Source organism: Rhyacophila brunnea, unplaced genomic scaffold, assembly GCF_057557595.1.
Source record: "Rhyacophila brunnea isolate RB1 unplaced genomic scaffold, BYU_Rbru_1.0 scaffold_14, whole genome shotgun sequence".
Taxonomy (NCBI): Eukaryota; Metazoa; Arthropoda; class Insecta; order Trichoptera; family Rhyacophilidae; genus Rhyacophila; species Rhyacophila brunnea.
In genome coordinates this window covers 16062802-16080326 of record NW_028232796.1, presented here as the reverse complement: position 1 = coordinate 16080326, position 17525 = coordinate 16062802, and the positions used below count along the sequence as shown (strand labels likewise).

The 17525-nt window shown below is 33.4% G+C and overlaps 1 protein-coding gene and 1 long non-coding RNA gene across 4 annotated transcripts in view; both read left to right on the top strand.

Annotated features, from left to right (window-relative positions):
• LOC147075650 (uncharacterized) overlaps positions 1 to 17525 on the top strand; it is a 413567-nt gene that overhangs the window by 250968 nt on the left and 145074 nt on the right. The window lies entirely within an intron of this gene.
• On the top strand, positions 2489 to 3526 carry LOC147075651 (uncharacterized). Of its 2 annotated transcripts, none has more exons than XR_015069993.1 (3): positions 2489 to 2804; positions 2916 to 3000; positions 3412 to 3526. It is a non-coding gene; the product is annotated as an uncharacterized LOC147075651 (long non-coding RNA). The 2 variants fall into 2 exon arrangements; XR_015069992.1 differs by having other exon boundaries at positions 2916 to 2962; positions 3412 to 3518.

Here is a 17525-nt window from a genome sequence, read left to right as displayed (position 1 = left end):
TTCTGATGCTTTCTCAATAAAAAATTAGTTGAGTGCGATTTTTTTATTTGCATAAATTATATGGACAAGAAAAATAATCAAATATAACTGAATCACGTTTTTAACGCACATTGATGACATGATGTCACATTTTTGATATCGATAAATATACATCAAACGAATAATTTCGCATGCTATTTTATTACAACGTTTTTCTTAGCTCGTATTCTTATTTGTCTGGTGGTTCTTGGTCCGGTACAAATCTTGCAATCGATTTTTAACTAACTTCCCGACTAGCTAGACATTCGAATCTTTTAAAATATATCAGAACACGATGCCAATGCATTCTTTTATACTTACTTTTAGCCATCTTTAAGCCGAATTGAATTCATTTTCAGTTAATTCTGTTTTGTGTGGAAAGTTATTTCAGAAAAATCCGTAAAAAGTAAAAGGCTGTTATTGGTTGCTAAGGGGGTGGTCCTAGCAACTAAATTATTAATATATACGTGCGTTACTATGGAAATCAAAATTAAATGTCAAAATGACATTTCAGTATTCTATATTAATTGTTTGTTAGTTTGTTTTTTTCATTTTCATTTACTTCGTATCAAGTACAAGTTTGAGCATATTGAGCATAATAGTTCAACAAAAAAATTAAAAACGCTGTATATAAAAAGTTCTTTTTATCTTGTAATTATTTATTATTTGGTTACCGTAATCACGAGGCAAATTAACTTTAAAATGCAAATAGAGTATGTCACTGTAAAACTTTTTATAAAACGTCTACTACGGAGTATATTATATTGTTCTTACAAGCATAGCTACGACGAAGAAAAGGTACATCGGAGCAGCTCGACATAATGTTCTTTATAATGTAGTAGGCAATTAATTTCCCCTTAGTGCTTCCGTAGTTTTCGGTGTGAAGAAATCTTAATCTAAGATTTCCGAGTAATATTTCTCCACGTCGCGTGGATGGCGCCGCAGCACACCGTCCTGTCAAAATTTGCGAGATGTTTAATATTGTAACCTCCCCGGAACGCCGCTTCGTAAATTTATATATTTTAATATTATCTTGTAAGAGTGAAATACGCCGACAGGGCTGGTGTAGGGGAGTTAATGGACTTTTGTGCCCCTGACTTCGGTTGACGGCGGCGATATTGATAGACTCTCCTACCCGCGCGAGAGACAAATGCTCGTATTCTACACTCTCTTACGTTTGTTTTCAGATAACTTTTTTATAATACTCGTGATATACTAGAGTTAACTACCGATGTGTTAGTGATTTGTTGTGTATCGTCACTGTACAGGTAAATTTTCGTAACCCTCAAATATCAAATTGTTCAGGAAGTGAAAAAAACTGTGGCATTTGATTTACTTATTATTTCATATAATATTTATTTATTATTTTATATTATTACTCAAGTGGAATAGTACAAAACTTAAATCCATTAGAATTTAAATTCAAATTGCATCAAGTACCTTCGGTCGATAGTATCAATATTATATAGTATTTTATTACAATTATAACAAATTGTACCCTGTGGCTTACGTTTATGAGTACATCATTTGGCTGGAATATTTTTTGTCATGTTACAAATGGCTAAAAAATAGTTTTGAATTATTTTGATTTTACATATTTTTTGGGGATTTATGATAGTTCGTGTATGTAAGAGTATGTAATAAGTCCATTACCATCAAAATGTCACTTCGTTGAAAAGTGAGGGTTATGACTGACAATTGGCCTGTATAGTGACGGTATTAATAATTGGTGCTGGCTGTCGATTAATCGCGTTGAATTAAAACTTAAACTACATTTTTAATTAGTATATTATTTATTATTCAAGAGACAAAATTTAAGAATATTACATTCTCAAAACTTGATTTGAACTGCCTTTAAAACATGCCTATTAGAGAAGTATTTTGATGTATTTGGTGTGGGTTCAAACTCATTATAATAAGTATGTATTATTGAGTTGCCCATTTAATCTCAGAATAAGTATTGCTAATGAATTAGTTATCACAACAATTAATACATGTAAACCATTTATGGCTAAATAAATATTTTATGAAATTGCCAACTTTGGTTTGTACGCGGCTTAGTACCTACGTTGATGCTTATATTTAATACAAACTTAGAAATAATATCATCATCGTGCTTCTCCTGGCTCCTTTCACTGTTCTCGGCCCGTAGCTCTACGTTGCCACGGACATCCGCCGAACTTGACGAGTTTGTTAATCCAACGGGGTTTAGGACGGTCTTGTGGTCGTTTGTGAAAGAATATACCTACTGGTAAACAAATATACAATTCATGCAGATATGGGCTGTCAAGAATGTTCCGTGCGAAAGAATGGCTAGATGCCAGTATTTTGTAATATCGTCACCCTAGAACAATAAGGTATCATCTGGCATTTTGGTCAATTTTGACTTTTTGGTACCGAAATTCTTATAATAATTTTCTCTTTAAAACTGTGTTACAAGATTTTAAAAATCTTTATGGTTTATGACATAGCAGGGCATTTAAGTTCTATATCAGATGCACTGGTAATTTGTTTTGGAACAAAATGGTTCGATTTAAAATTTGAAAGCAACTATGGACCATTTGCTATAAAAAAAATAATTTTGGAGCAATATGGTTTCATTTCCGTTCAGCTGTCAAACTAGTACGTTTCTCTCAAATATTCGCGCTTCGTTTTTCAACAATTTAATAAAAATAACATAAAGATGAGCAATTATTTAAGTGAAAGGGGTATTGTGGACATTTAAGAGGATGATAATACTACGAATATACCTCACCAACCTACAATATCGTTGCTTTAAATACAAGGTAAGTTTGAGGTTATGTATTATTTGTGTTATTCATGTATTGCAATTAATTATTCTATTTTGTTTCAAATTTAATATAAGTAATTCTATTATCTATTTATTTTATTTTCAGCAACAATCTCAATTTATTGGATAATATAAACGATCTTCAAGTTATAGGTACTGTCTGATGATATTACAATTGATGAGGATTTTGGGTACTTATGTTTCTTTTCAAATGAGTACTTACTTAATTTATTTGCTGTTCTTTCATATTTTGTAAATTTGACATTACATCTGAATAAATTGTTTCTAGAATATGTCATAATTTCATATATATTCTCCTTTTTATTATTCAGGTAGGTGGAAGTACTTGGAGAAGTTGCAGAGTATGTTGTTTGCGAAAAAACATAGATGTTAGCGATGATATTGACTAAATAATAATAGTTGCAATAGCTCTTTTCATAAACTATTTAATTATTACTGTATGAATCACTGCAGTGACAATACAATGATATCTTTATTAAGTTTCATTTAAAAATTGAGTAATTTGAGAGGTTTCGTAATAATAGTTTTGTGAAACTATTTTTTTTATGCCAGTCTATTATCATAAAAACTTTTTTTTTCAGAGCTGTGAAGTTATGTGAGTACTCTGGAGCGTTCATCATGGATCATATGGATTCTAACAACAAAAACCTTGAAAGTGAAGATACTTTCATGTCATTTTATAAACTATTAATATTGTTCTAAATCTCAGTATTATGAAACATTTTTTTTATACCACGTCCTATCATTTTTCATAAACTATGTTTAATTTAATGTTGTTCTAATAAAGAATTAATCGATAAAGGTATTTTTATTCAATTTTAAACACAATAATTAAGCCCTGTAGCAAAATATTTTCACAACATCAAGGTTTAATAATCAGATAGAACTTTGTTGCTCTGATTTTTTTCGATTTTCAGAGCAATTAAGTTCCATCACAAAATTTTAATGTCTGGATTGGATAATATCAGATATATTTAGTATACAATGCTTTGAAAATACAAACATAATGCAATAATAATAGTATTGTTAATATCTACCAATTTTCATTGCATATAGTTAAGATTTTATTCATATTCAAAACTTTGGAGCTCGATATCTCAGTTTGGTATAAATGCCAGATGATACCTTGTTGTTTTAGGGTGACGATATAATACAGGACATAATTGCGTCGTCGGCCAAGATTAAGTAATAGGTTTGTGGATTGTAGAGAAATGCTCATTTTGAGGTTCCCAGTAAGTGAGTAAATGATCGTTCTCTGGTGGGTCTGCAGGCTTAATTATTTGAAGTTTTAATATGATGTGGCTGTAGGTATAAGAAGATGGTTTTGAATATAATTTCATATTTCTCTCAATCGGTCGCTAGTCGTGACTTGCGGTATGTAATATCGCCATCTTAAATTACTCGCAAACTACAAAAATAACGCAGCTTTTTCACGAGCTTCATAAAACTTTCATTTCTACGATGCAGATAAAAGTGATGAATAGATATTGTGCTCGAGTCGTTTTATTTATTTATTTTTCCAGACTTATCACGACTCTGAAAGCTTTCGATACAATGCACGCCGACGTCCGTCCACGCTCAGCGCTGTCAGTACATGTTTCAATTTCAATCAATTTACATTTTACTGTGCGATTTATTTGCATCATTCACTGGTCTCAGAGAAGAGTATGTTTCGTAATATCTTAAAAAATTTAGCGCTCCGTTACCGGGAAATTTATTTTTATTATGTGCCTCTGGCGCTCCAACATGGGTGTTGAAAATAATATTACTTGCTTTAAAAAGCGCCATGCTACAATATTTTAGATAAATTATTACTTATATTAAAATGTTCTCGGAGAAGTTCTGTGGAAGCTTAATCACATAATATTTATTGGAATGCTTTCTTTTTTGTAGTTTTACCATTTTTAATATTTATATTCGAACACGATGAAACTGTGACACGGAATAATAACGGAGGAATAAATGTCTATAATGTTCGTAACACTGAGTGCCCCTCGTCAAAAAAAATGCATTTACTTTAATAACTATCAAAATATATTTAGTTTTTTTCCTTTTTTAGTACATAAACAAAATAATAATAAACGAGAAATAAAATTCATTCATAATAAAATATAAATAAAATAAATAAAAGTTATATTATAAATAGCATTCATTATAATCAATGAGAAGGGTGAAATTGTTTATGTTGAGACGACAGGTCATCGTAATTTGGTTCCCTGGTTATTAATTTTAATCTGAGATGATGCGGTTCCACATCCAAAAGCCTGTTCCTTTTTTTTGACTTAATGTCTACAAATGCTGAAAAACCAACTTCACATAGATATGAAATTGGAAAGGCAAGATTGATTTCAGGACTTTGTTAAAACTGGATATACATGTGGAATTTGCAACCAGAATGTTGTTAAAGTACACTCCATATATTTATTTTTCAAAAATCCGTCTGAAGCTAATTCCAAAAATTATTGCTCTTCTTCCGCATGCGATAAACCTTCTAGCGTGGATGTTGTATTGATGTTGTATTAATGCTTGTTGCACCAGGCGCAGCCAAAGCCCGGTGCAGCGGGTATCTACCCCTCCAAACTCTTCCCGTACCCCAGGGGGTACGCGTACCTCACTTTGGGAAACACTGATATATGCGATGAAATTATTCCCATATAACGTCATAAAAAATCGCAATGATTAATTTTGAATCAAAAAACTAAATACATAGTTTCATAGTTAGTTCAATATAATTACTATAATAGTAGGTAGGTTGTTGAAATTAACGTGTGATTAGCTTTGTAATTAATTACATCGATATGTCGACGACACCTATTAGAAAACCGAATGCAAATTCGAATCGCATTTGGTATCTATGTGTACACTCCATTCGCTGTTCGATATACGAGGGTGGGTCAATAATTCCTTAGAAAAAAGCATTAAAACAGTTTTTATTTTTGTATTTTTTTTTTATTTCTCAACATAATCTCCTTGGAGCTCAATACACTTGGTTAGACGTTTCTCAATTTTTTTTAAACCGTCAGAAAAATAAGTTTTCGGAAGGTCCTCAAAATAAGCATTTGTCCGATCGATGACTTCTTCATTTGAAAAAAAACGTTGTCCACTTAGCCATTTTTTTAAGTTTGGGAAAAGGAAAAAGTCACTGGGGGCTAAATCTGGCGAATACGGTGGGTGGTCGACCAATTCGAACTTCAATTCTTCAATTTTAGCCATTGATCGTAAACATGTGTGAACACGGGCATTGTCCTGATGAAAGAGGATTTTTTTCCTGTTTAAATGAGGCCGTTTTTCTTCAATTTTGTTTTTTAGCTGGTCCAATAAAGATGCATAATAATCCCCTGTTATTGTTTTTCCTTTTTCCAAATAGTCAACGAAAATAATTTCACGTGCATCCCAAAATACAGTAGCCATAACCTTACCAGCTGATTTTACGGTTTTCGCCTTCTTTGGACATGGTTTGCCTTCGCAATCCACTGCTTTGATTGTTCTTTCGTCTCGGGAGTATAGTGGTGTATCCATGTTTCATCTACAGTCACAAAGCGACGAAAAAATTCATCCGGATTGCGTTGCATGAGCGACAACAGGGCTTTAGAGGCCACCACCCTATTGCGTTTATTGTCGACTGTGAGCAAACGCGGCACCCATCTTGCAGAAATATTTTTCATGCCCAATTTGTCATGTAAAATAGAAATGACGCTACCTTTTGAGATCCCTGTAACCTCAATTATCTCACTCAACTTTAATCTTCGGTCACTTAACACCATATCGTGGATTTTATTGATCATTTCTGGTGTAGTCACCTCTACAGGACGTCCTGAGCGTGGTTCATCCTTTGTTGATATACGACCACGTTTAAATTTATTTAACCAGTTATAAATAGTTGCAAGTGAAGGAGCAGATATGCCGTGAACTAAATCTAACTCATTTTTTATTTCCTTTGCTGTTAACCCTTTTATATTAAAATGTTTAATAACAGCTCTAAACTCAATTTTCTCCATTTTCCATTTTCCCATTTTCCCTTTTTTTTTAATGTACGAGAAACACACAACAACCCGACCAATCTGATTGAAACTTCGCAGCATACTGAATCGGTAGTGCCGCTGCATGAAAACAAACCGCTTACAGTACTAGTCGCGCCACCTGTCGGCTTTTCTAAGGTCTTATTGACCCACCCTCGTACTTACAGTACTTGCGTGCTCTCTAAATACAGCGATTTTTTGTCTACTCTTTCGGCGATGTGCAGCACACGATTAAGTTTGAACGCAGTCCCACAGGTATGAGGTGAGTTGCGATAACTGATAAGAAAGGCCTTCTTAATAATAATTATGACCGAGATAAACTAAACTTTACCTGTGCGTGTCTGCTCTTCGTACCTACTCAGACGTTCGCATGTTAAAATCCATTCCTACTCGTTTGCTACTTACTTACGAAAACTTGTCTTTCTCTTTGAATGTCTCGTTATTCTAAAAATATATCTCTCGCGGTGTTGTATCGCCGAATAAAGTATGTAATGTCGTATTTAAACTGTCTCGAATGAAAGCAATATTATAAAATCGCGTGATTATTTTATTCTACCGAACAGTTTCTACTCACACCAAAAATTAATAGAATTAATTGAGTTCCTGACTCGACATGTTTTATTATTAATGGAAGTTCAGGGAAGCACCTGTAATGTAAACTTTGAGAGATAATTTCATTATTTTAATGGCTTGAATACAAATTGGGCGAGCTTGATAATGATTACTCGGCTTGTTTTCCTATCATTACTTCGATGTAATGTATCGTTAATTCTCATTGTTAATTATGAACATTAAAAGTGAACGACAAGACTATCAACTTTTTTCTACTTTCTCTACAACCCTGCCTGTTTTTGAAAATGCCATAATAGGTTTACCATGAAAGTAAAATTCTGAACTGGAAACTTTTGCGCGTTTAAGGAATATACTATTTTCCTTTTTTTAACACTACGATAGTACGAGTAGTATAGAGAAACAATTATATATGTACCTACATATGACTTGAAAACACCCCCTACTAGAAAAAACAGATTTGATAAAAATACGACGCCCGACGGGATTTGAACCCGTATATCCACTAGTATCGCGCCAATATGCTTTAACCAATTAAGCTACAGGCCTCCTACTTAATTATGATAATTTTAACTAGTAGGTCCTACATGTAATGCTTATCAAATTGTGTTATTTTTTACTATCATTTTAAATGTGATTTCGTTCTAGTACCTACTTAGGTGTTTTCAAGTTATGTATATTCAATACATAGAATGTTACATTCTCTAATCTTGTGAATTATTCGTTGGATATGTAAAAGGAATAGTTATCAAAAGTTATATAAGTAGTAGAAATTAAACAATCATTCACTCAGGTTTTGAGAAAATCACATATAGGTATTATGTGACAACACGGAGCCCCCGAGGGAAAAGCCAGTGCCTTATTATGCACTAGATTAAAGGAATAACAATGTTAATGATTAGAAGTTTTTTCGGTACTAGGTACTGTACGGAGTGATGATTTTATGTATATTCGCAGAAAACAAAGCTCAGACAACTTAAAGCTTTCGAAATGTGGGTGTACAGGCGCATGCTCCGTATCGGCTGGAAAGATTAAAGTAACGAACGTCGGGGTGTTGTTAACGGTGAAAATGGCCAAATAAATCATAGTCTAAACATGAACGTCAGTATACTAAATACTTTGACCACACCTGGAGATAGTCCGGGAGGTATCGACTTCAGCGACTAATTATTGGAGGCAATATTTCCGATAAGCGAACCCTGGATGAACATCCTGGATCTATAATCTCAGATACTGGTTTGAGCTCGGTACTGTAAGGGAAAATATGGCCAGAATCATCGCCGATGTCCGATGATGAGTATGGCACAGATAGGAGGAGATATTAGATATTATATAAATGACAGTTTTTGGCAACTGTCTTCTAATCGTGGACAATTATAATGTTTTTGTAAAATATGATTCTTAGGCATAAAGCCCACCAAAAAAGCGTTCGGTGCGCTCACTACTGAGTAGGCCCCCTCCCACCCGCGCATTACCCTTCACCTATGTAACAAGGTGCTCAAGGAACACAAAATAATTATTATTATCAGCGTCTCTCATAACAAAGCAATAAAGATATTATTAAATTTCTCGGGGCTTGTAATTAATATCGGACACGCAATAACTAAACAAAGAGTTCACTGTTCTTAAATAATGGCTTCTCGCCCGTCTATCGACGACGCTTCGAGGAGCGTGATTTTGCTTGCCGTGTTCAATGAATGGACTACGTTGTATTTTCGTTAATTCGTATCGCTGAGAAGCCAAAAACGGTGACTCATGGGGCAGCCGGGCACAATGCGTCGTCAAGTCTAGTGTGCGCTGTTGTATTTGATTACGTGGTATTTTCGATGATTCACATAGAAAATGCGCGAGCGCCCCGCAAGCGTGCTTTAGTGGACTTTATGCCTTAGATGCGATGGTGAGACACACATTAAATACTAAATTATCACTTACACAGATGCCAATTTATTTTGTTGACAGGATTAAAATGGTTGAATATAAATCTAAAAGCGGTCAACATGTACGACTCCAAACCGTAGGTCACACTAGCGCTTAACACCGTTGATAATCGATGACTCTTCTGTTGCCAACCCAGTACAAGTAGCTACAAGGAATATAATTATTATGGAATATGCTTATACTTTATTGATTTTTTGAGATTCGACGAGCGTGTCGTGTTGCTGATTATATGATATTGTAAACTCCAGTCAGGTCACTACATAATATTAAGTAGGCATATGAAAAAGTTGTTTGAGGTAATTTATAAGTAGGCATTTCTTAAGTACCTATCCACATACCGTATTAAATTATTAGTGTTTACTACGTGTCACGCTTTGTAATATTTCTGAAAATATGCTACATTACAAAGCACTTTATATTGTATCTAACTAACCATGGCAAAAACAATGACTGTATCAGACATTTTAATAATATTATCCCGCATTTTACGTAATACTACCAAATTAGTTTGTTCTTTTTTCAGTTGAATTATTAACTATGAAAAACAATGAATAAGCATATAATTTCCTTTCTATTCTGTAACTAATAATATTATCTTCTTGCGACATCTATATTCTAACGTATAATTAATTCTCTATCTTAGTCGTTAAGAATTGAGTAGTAAAGTTTTTGATTTATTCGTTTGACCATCGACATAATCGACACTTTGCGAATATTTATTCCTCGGGGACTGGGACTTTCTTTCGTATCCATTGTCGAACTAGCGTAAGATAGTGCCATTATACTAACGCATATAATTTCACAATCAGTATCTGTATATCTCTTACGGGCCATTACACAATCTACCCTCGATAGGCCTCTGGACTCTATTCTCAGCTCAGGGAAACATTATTTTCTCATCCGCTGGTATCTTGGTAAAGATTTCGGGCCTTAATGTAAACCACCATATCCCTAGCATCGGCATTTATCGAAAGTAATATCTCATATCCATTCTGTTATCATTATGGAATGGGTCAGTTTTTTTTTCTTATTTATTTCCTACAGTCTGAAGTACCTATATTCATTATTATATTTTATGCATTTGAATGTATCGAACCGTCCGCCTCAGAGGGACATTTTCAACTGAATACATTTTTTTTAAACAATATTTATCAAACAAAATCCAAAGCGACAGAAATAATATAACAATAGGTACATAAATAATTATCCGTCCAATAATACCTTCCATTTAACATAATTATTTATGTACCTATTGTTATATTATTTCTGTCGCTTTGGATTTTGTTTGATAAATATTGTTTTAAAAAAAATGTATTCAGTTGAAAATGTCCCTCTGAGGCGGACGAAACCGGTCCTAATCTATTGATTAAAAGTGGAATAAGACTACAAAAAAAATTGCGTTTTAATAAATAAAAACAACAATACAATGCAGTTCCACCATGAATTGACAGTTAACAAAATAAAAGAAATTAATATTATATTGATTTAAAATTAGAATTTATTATCTGGGATTAATCTGTATGTTGAATTGCAATATCTGGTTACTATTCTTTCAAGACATTGGTTAATTTGTATAGGATTAGTAATTATATCTCCTAAAGTAAACTGTGTATGGAAAAGTACTGGGTTTTTCTTATTTTTAAATCTATATTTATTTTTTCATGGAACATAGTTTGTCATTATATATATATCTATATTATAGGAAATCGCATTATTTACCTACATCTTTAGCAGTAGAAATTTAGTGTCACTTCGTATCGTGGGCATATCTATCATATTATTTGAAATGAAAATAATATATCTATTTCTGGACGAAAGACGTGTTCAGTGTTTGAATATGGTGTCGAGTTCATGTTTGTTTTGAATTATTATTGTTTACCTGTGTTCATGAATGCATTGCTTGCACTCGCTGTGTGTTCAATGAAGAAAAAACATTCCGCAAGTGGGCACCTTACTACACACAGGAGTGTTCACCTCATAAAAACACGAAATCCAAATACGACATCGCAATCTTAATAATACTACACACAGGAGTGTTCACCTCATAAAAACACGAAATCCAAATACGACATCGCAATCTTAATAAAATATTTTCTCTGAAGAAGATAAAAAAATTACGAAATGTTTTGGATTAAGATTTTGTCGATTTGCTATAATCATCGGGGTCAATTCTGTCGCATAGGTTTAAACTGTATATAATATAAATGACTTATTACGAATAAATAATACATAAATTTATGAATAAATTATTTTTGCTTAATATTAGTTTCTTAATACATTGAACGCTAAAGACGCGCCTAGCGCGTAACGATTAGGTGGACATTCGATATAATTAGCATGCTATTTAAATGTGGTAATTAAAAAGTAATTATCTAGTCAGCTACTCGAATGAATCAAATAATACCATACAACGGTTAAACAAGTCTAGTAATATGAATATCTATTACATAAACATAAAGCCAGTCATTCGTTGAAAATCGAGGTTAAACCGTTACTAAGGATAATGATTAAATTATATCTAAGCTCCAAGTCGCATTGCAAGTTCATCAGTAGATATATTAGTGTTCAGATGTATTTCCGAGGCACAATCAGTTAAGAATGAAATTATACAAATAGCAGTGATTTTTTAAAAAAGATTGATGTATGTGTTGTAAAGGAAATTAAATCCTATTGTCGAATATTAAAAGATTCGGAGAGTGATAAAAATGTAATATACGTACACAATACGACAAGGCGCCAGGAATTATTGCTTGTGAAAACAGTTTCGGGTTAAAGGGTATTAAGTAGATGTAAGTAGGTACAAATGTTAAAAAATAAATAAGTAAGTTTTAAAATAAGGTTTATTATTCGTCATTTTCATTATTAATTCTATTAAACAAAATTTCGACAGCAAATCGTCTTTCATTATCTGCATCTTCTCACTTAGAACTAATTCAAATAATTCCAGTGTTGCAAAGTGTCAAATATACTATTTTCATTGGATAATTTAATAATAATAAAAAAAAAACATCCAGAGCGGGGCACTACAAATTTTCAGTACTCCAGCTCCGCTCCTGCTACGAATAAAATTCCATTGCTCCACTGCTCCATGCTCCTGCTCCGAGCTCCGCTCCAACGCTCTGTATAATATAAACATTCATTGATAATGATTTCAAATGAAATACTTTAGTAAAACAAATTGCATTTGTGACTTGTTGGTTTTTGGTTGGGAGTTTTCTCAGATGTCTACCAATATAACCACACTAAAGTAGCTCTTCGATTGCACGTTTAGTTTGAATATATTGTCAATGCATCCACAAAATGCACTGTCCGCGTAAATAGTATTTTTTTAAATTCTCGCCGAGGACATTGCCGGTGTCGAGCCGCAGCCCGCGTTGCTGCATCAATTTGCATTCCGAATAAATTAACTCGTCGGTAAATGCAGGTCGCTCAGTATTATTTGTTTGCGCGCTCTGTGCTAAATTAATTCCTCCTATAATATTATATATATATCTGATTCTACATAAATTGCTTTGCCCCAGAACAGACCTGCGTTCGTGTGCTGTAACAGGTTATGTAACGCAGATGCTGCCAATCGACGACAAAAATAGTTTATGTTATGGGTTCATGGCAGAAGTCCGTTTGTACTTGGTACCTACTCAATGACCTAGTAAATTTCGATATAAAATAAATCCTTCTAGTTGACAATATAGTGCGCAAGTAAGTAAGGAAACTGCTCCACATCGATTTTAGAAAACAACTGTGGCATAAAATGAATGTATTTTCGAAAGACATGCTCTATGTGTCTCACTTTAATCTCTAGGCAATTATAGATGATTTAACAATCAGCGTCTTGGTCAATTATTGTGTATAGGTAATCGTAATGACCTGTAGATCCAAGCAATAATAAACAAAAGCAAAACACAATAAATGTACCCACTATTATGATACTTATTATGATTTCGGTTTTACACAGGTCGTGCTCCTATATACAAATTTCAATATTCAGGTTTTATCATAATGTTGTAGGTAAAGTAGTAAATTCCATTTCATTAGAAAAGTGGCATGATTTAGATATTATAACGTTGCAATAAGAAACATGGCGTTTTCATAGTTAACATTATTAAAATAATATAACAGCGTCTCTATTTAATTCCAATATGTCATATTATGCCGGTATACGTACTAATAGGAAACGATTGAATCTGTCGATGGCACCATTTGATCGAATCGTATTTCTATTTGAAACATGACCGTGTAGAGAATGTTTTTGAAGAGCGATACCTTTTTTCACGGCGCGCCAAAAATTCGTCCACCATAAATGCCGCTGGAACCTTTCCGGCCTCTGCCGCAAAATTTTCCTTGCCCAAATGTGAGCCGCAGAGATCTGTCATCTATCTATTCTATATTGTCTTTGTGTTAGACCTTTTTACCTCGAAAATTTCTCGTTCTCTACGCAGCGTGGAGGAGTTTCTTCTTACATATTTTCTAAGTCAATTGTTTTTAGTGTATAATTATGACTACCTACTTAAAAATTAAACTAATGCTTTTATTATGTATTTAATAGTTATTTTCAAGCTATTGATAACAATATAATTGCGTAATTAAAACATATATTTATACCATAAGACTTTATATATTCTTCTAATTGATATTAGGAGGCATATCGACTGTATTCGTGTAGATCAGTAAATCCACACTTGAAGAGCTAATCATAAGTGACAGGCCCTTAACCGTATGTCTGAGATGAAACTTTTCGGTTCTTGTCACTCTGAGTGAGGAATGGCAGTTTGGTCATGGTTGGCAGTGTAAACGGTAAAAGAAAAGAAGATGGTCTTGATGGACTAATCTGCTCAACTGTGTCTAGGAGAGAATCGTGTACGCACAGAATAGGAACTACACACAATGACAAAGATCCTCAGTGATGGGCTAAGATTTAATAAAAGAAGAATTGACATATCGTTTAATTGAATAATTCACACACTTTTCTACTACTAAGTACATAAATAATTATAGTCGGAAACTTCAGTAGTTAGTTATTTACCGTTACACTGAAAATGAACACACTTGTAGACCTCAACATAAAACCAGATAGAAAAAAAAGAATAAACAAAACACATTGTTGAGTGTGACTTCTACCTTTTTTTAGTTATTATACACCTGTAAATCTAATTTTGGCATATGCTGTCGGATTACATTATATATGTAACTCCGGCTAGATGATATTTAAGGAATAAGTTACAGTAAACTTAATCAACACATTATCTCTTGAGAATGGTCTCTGCAACGTGCCCGAAATGTCGAGGAAAAAGGAAGGAAGAACAATTCAAAGAAATCAACGGTTTCTTCAAAATACTGCTTAGAAACTTTCTTCCATACAAAACTGTGCCGTATTTAGGTAATATAAGAGATCTCTTGTATTTAATATCAGCTTCGTACTGTTTTTAGATTTAATACTAATTGTGATATTACACATATTGACTTAACGAAAAAAAGTCTGCGGAATCCTGACCACTAATTCTTATTAAGTATATATATTATTGAAGTTGGTTGAAACTTGAGAGTGCCTGTTAAAACTACGTGTCGCAAGCGTGCATTTAACTGCGTCCCACTGTTTTCTAGCCAAGGACCTGGCTCTAAACGCTTCTGAATACATGAATAAACGCATGACATTTTTCCATATAGGGGTAGCCGGTTTGTAGCTGCACCTTTCAGACCGCGTTTGTTTTATATATTATACAGTTACCACTGTCACTAAAATCACAACTCAGTTTAAACCGCTGTTTAGTTTTCGAACGAACACGATATTTTTGCAAAAGGTAATAGGTACATATATGTATCAAATTTAATATAATTATTACACGATATTTACACGGAATGTAGCATTATTTTTTAATCGAATTTTTAATACATCCACATGAATACTCGGGAAGTAAAATAGCCCACAGGCGACTTTTTTTCTATTGTGCAAAACTGTGAGGTACGTTTATCAACCCGTCACGCCGGGCCCCTAAGCTAGAGCCCTATCAGCCCCCCCCCCCTTGTGGGGGCCATGCTTGGGACATATTGTTCAAGTTCTTAGTCTGTGTATTTATGTATAGCATCAATGATGGGACAGTCACTCGTCAATTAATTGCCACACAAGTTTAATTGGTTTGGGCTGTGTCCCAGGTGAAAGAGGCAGGACATGCGAATGAATTCATTGGAAAACACAGCATCCACCATGAGGCTAGCGGATAATAGAGAATGAATGAAGAGAATTCGGCTGTAGTCGAGAGTGACTATGATCATCTGCTATGATTTGTAGATATTACATCAAGCACATATTCAAAAGTTTTGTCTTATGTTTGAATTATTGTCGTTGTTTTATTTGAAGGTGTACGCACCAACAGTTACATATATATTATTTTATACCTTGATCAACAAGAGTACTAATGCAGGCTAATTAGACAGCGCATAAGGTGCGTATATTGTATTATAATTAGAATATAACAGGAAGAAATCAGGCGGCTCTCGTGGTGCAGTGGGTAAGGCGCTGGCCTTCCACCCGATAGTTCTGGGTTCGATTCCTGGTCATGACAAAAACATTTATGTGTTTTTCTCAAAGCCTGTGTGTTTGTGATTGTTCAAAATTACTAACAACCACCTTGCACATGGACATGGTTACTAATAATTCTAAAAAAAAACAGGAAGAAATAGAAAATGCGGAAAAATATAAGACATTTATCTCAATTCTAATCTCATCTAAATAAATATGTATTGTTTTAATATCGTTAACTTATTTCCATCAAAGGTAAGGCAACAATTAAATTATTTAAAGTTTATATTAATTTATAATTATTAAATTTATATTATGCAGTTTTCTTAGTGTTTTCTAAATGTACGGCAATATTTTAATACTTTAATAACAATTTTGATGACATACTGCAGCGTTGTCTTGCTATTAAGATTTTCGCACCTGTCATTATACTTTCATATTATAATGTGCATGAATTTCGTTGTTATTTTGATTTGACTTAACGTCGACATTCTATTCGTATGGGCCCTAGAAGAGTAGTTTGTAATGTGTGGATTATTTTTAATTTATACCATAACGTTGATAGTTTTCTTATCAAATCTGTATAGTGGTATTAGCTGGGATTATCATTTTTTTTTAACTGTTGGAGATTTTCTCATTCTTTCCCACAGTGTGGTGTACGCTTGTCCGCATCTTGGCATGCCTCATTCATTATTCAGCATTACATAAAGCGTGCCCTATCTCCACTTTTATTTACCCCCTTGTCAAAGCAGATTATCTTACTAAATGATCGCAGGCGGTAATTTGCTTCGTTGCATTCTTCTATAATTTTATTTCTTTCTTTTTTTATACCTCTTTCAAGCATGGTTGAACTTTATTTATCACTCGCCACAGCCATCGGACACAAAGTGCGAAGTTGCGTAGTACTAATTAATTTTGAATGCGTTATAGGGTACGGTGACCATCCGTCCTTTTGAAAGGAGAGTCATTTTATTTTCATAACTGTATTAGATTTTTGACAAACCCGAGAACACATCCGGCGGCACCCCATAGATACGGATCCGTTGGGGAAATGATACGATGCTTGGTGATTTTTATTTTATTGAGTTACGAACAATCGAGAAACTGTGTCCCTTATTCGCTATTAGAAAATATGGTCACAGTAGTTATGGGTAATATATTGGATTTATGCAGGTTTTTGTTTTATTTGCGCAGTAAACAACCATAAAAATGTTTTATTTAACAATTATGGGATTTTATGTAGCTTTTAATTATTGCAATCTAGCTACCATTTTTTATAAATGTCTGTTATGAATTATATGACAATCACGTATTTATTTATATTAGAAGTGTTTATAATGTAATGCTGTTTTCTATGGAATTGTATGTAGGTACATTTGTAAGCATCATGATATTATAATAATTCCTTAAAAAACTAGTGAGTTCTGCATATTAACATAACATACAAGATAACAATGATACATACATTGACGAGTGATGATTATTTTAGTATATTCACTAAAAAACTAAAACATGTATTTTAAATTATTTTTTAAGTTTTATTAATAAAGGATACATTGTTATTGATGCGTTGCACTTTGATTGGGTGTGTGATGAATCCAACCCTGCACCTAGCTCATTATTCGAAATATGTATGCGTAATATAAACCCA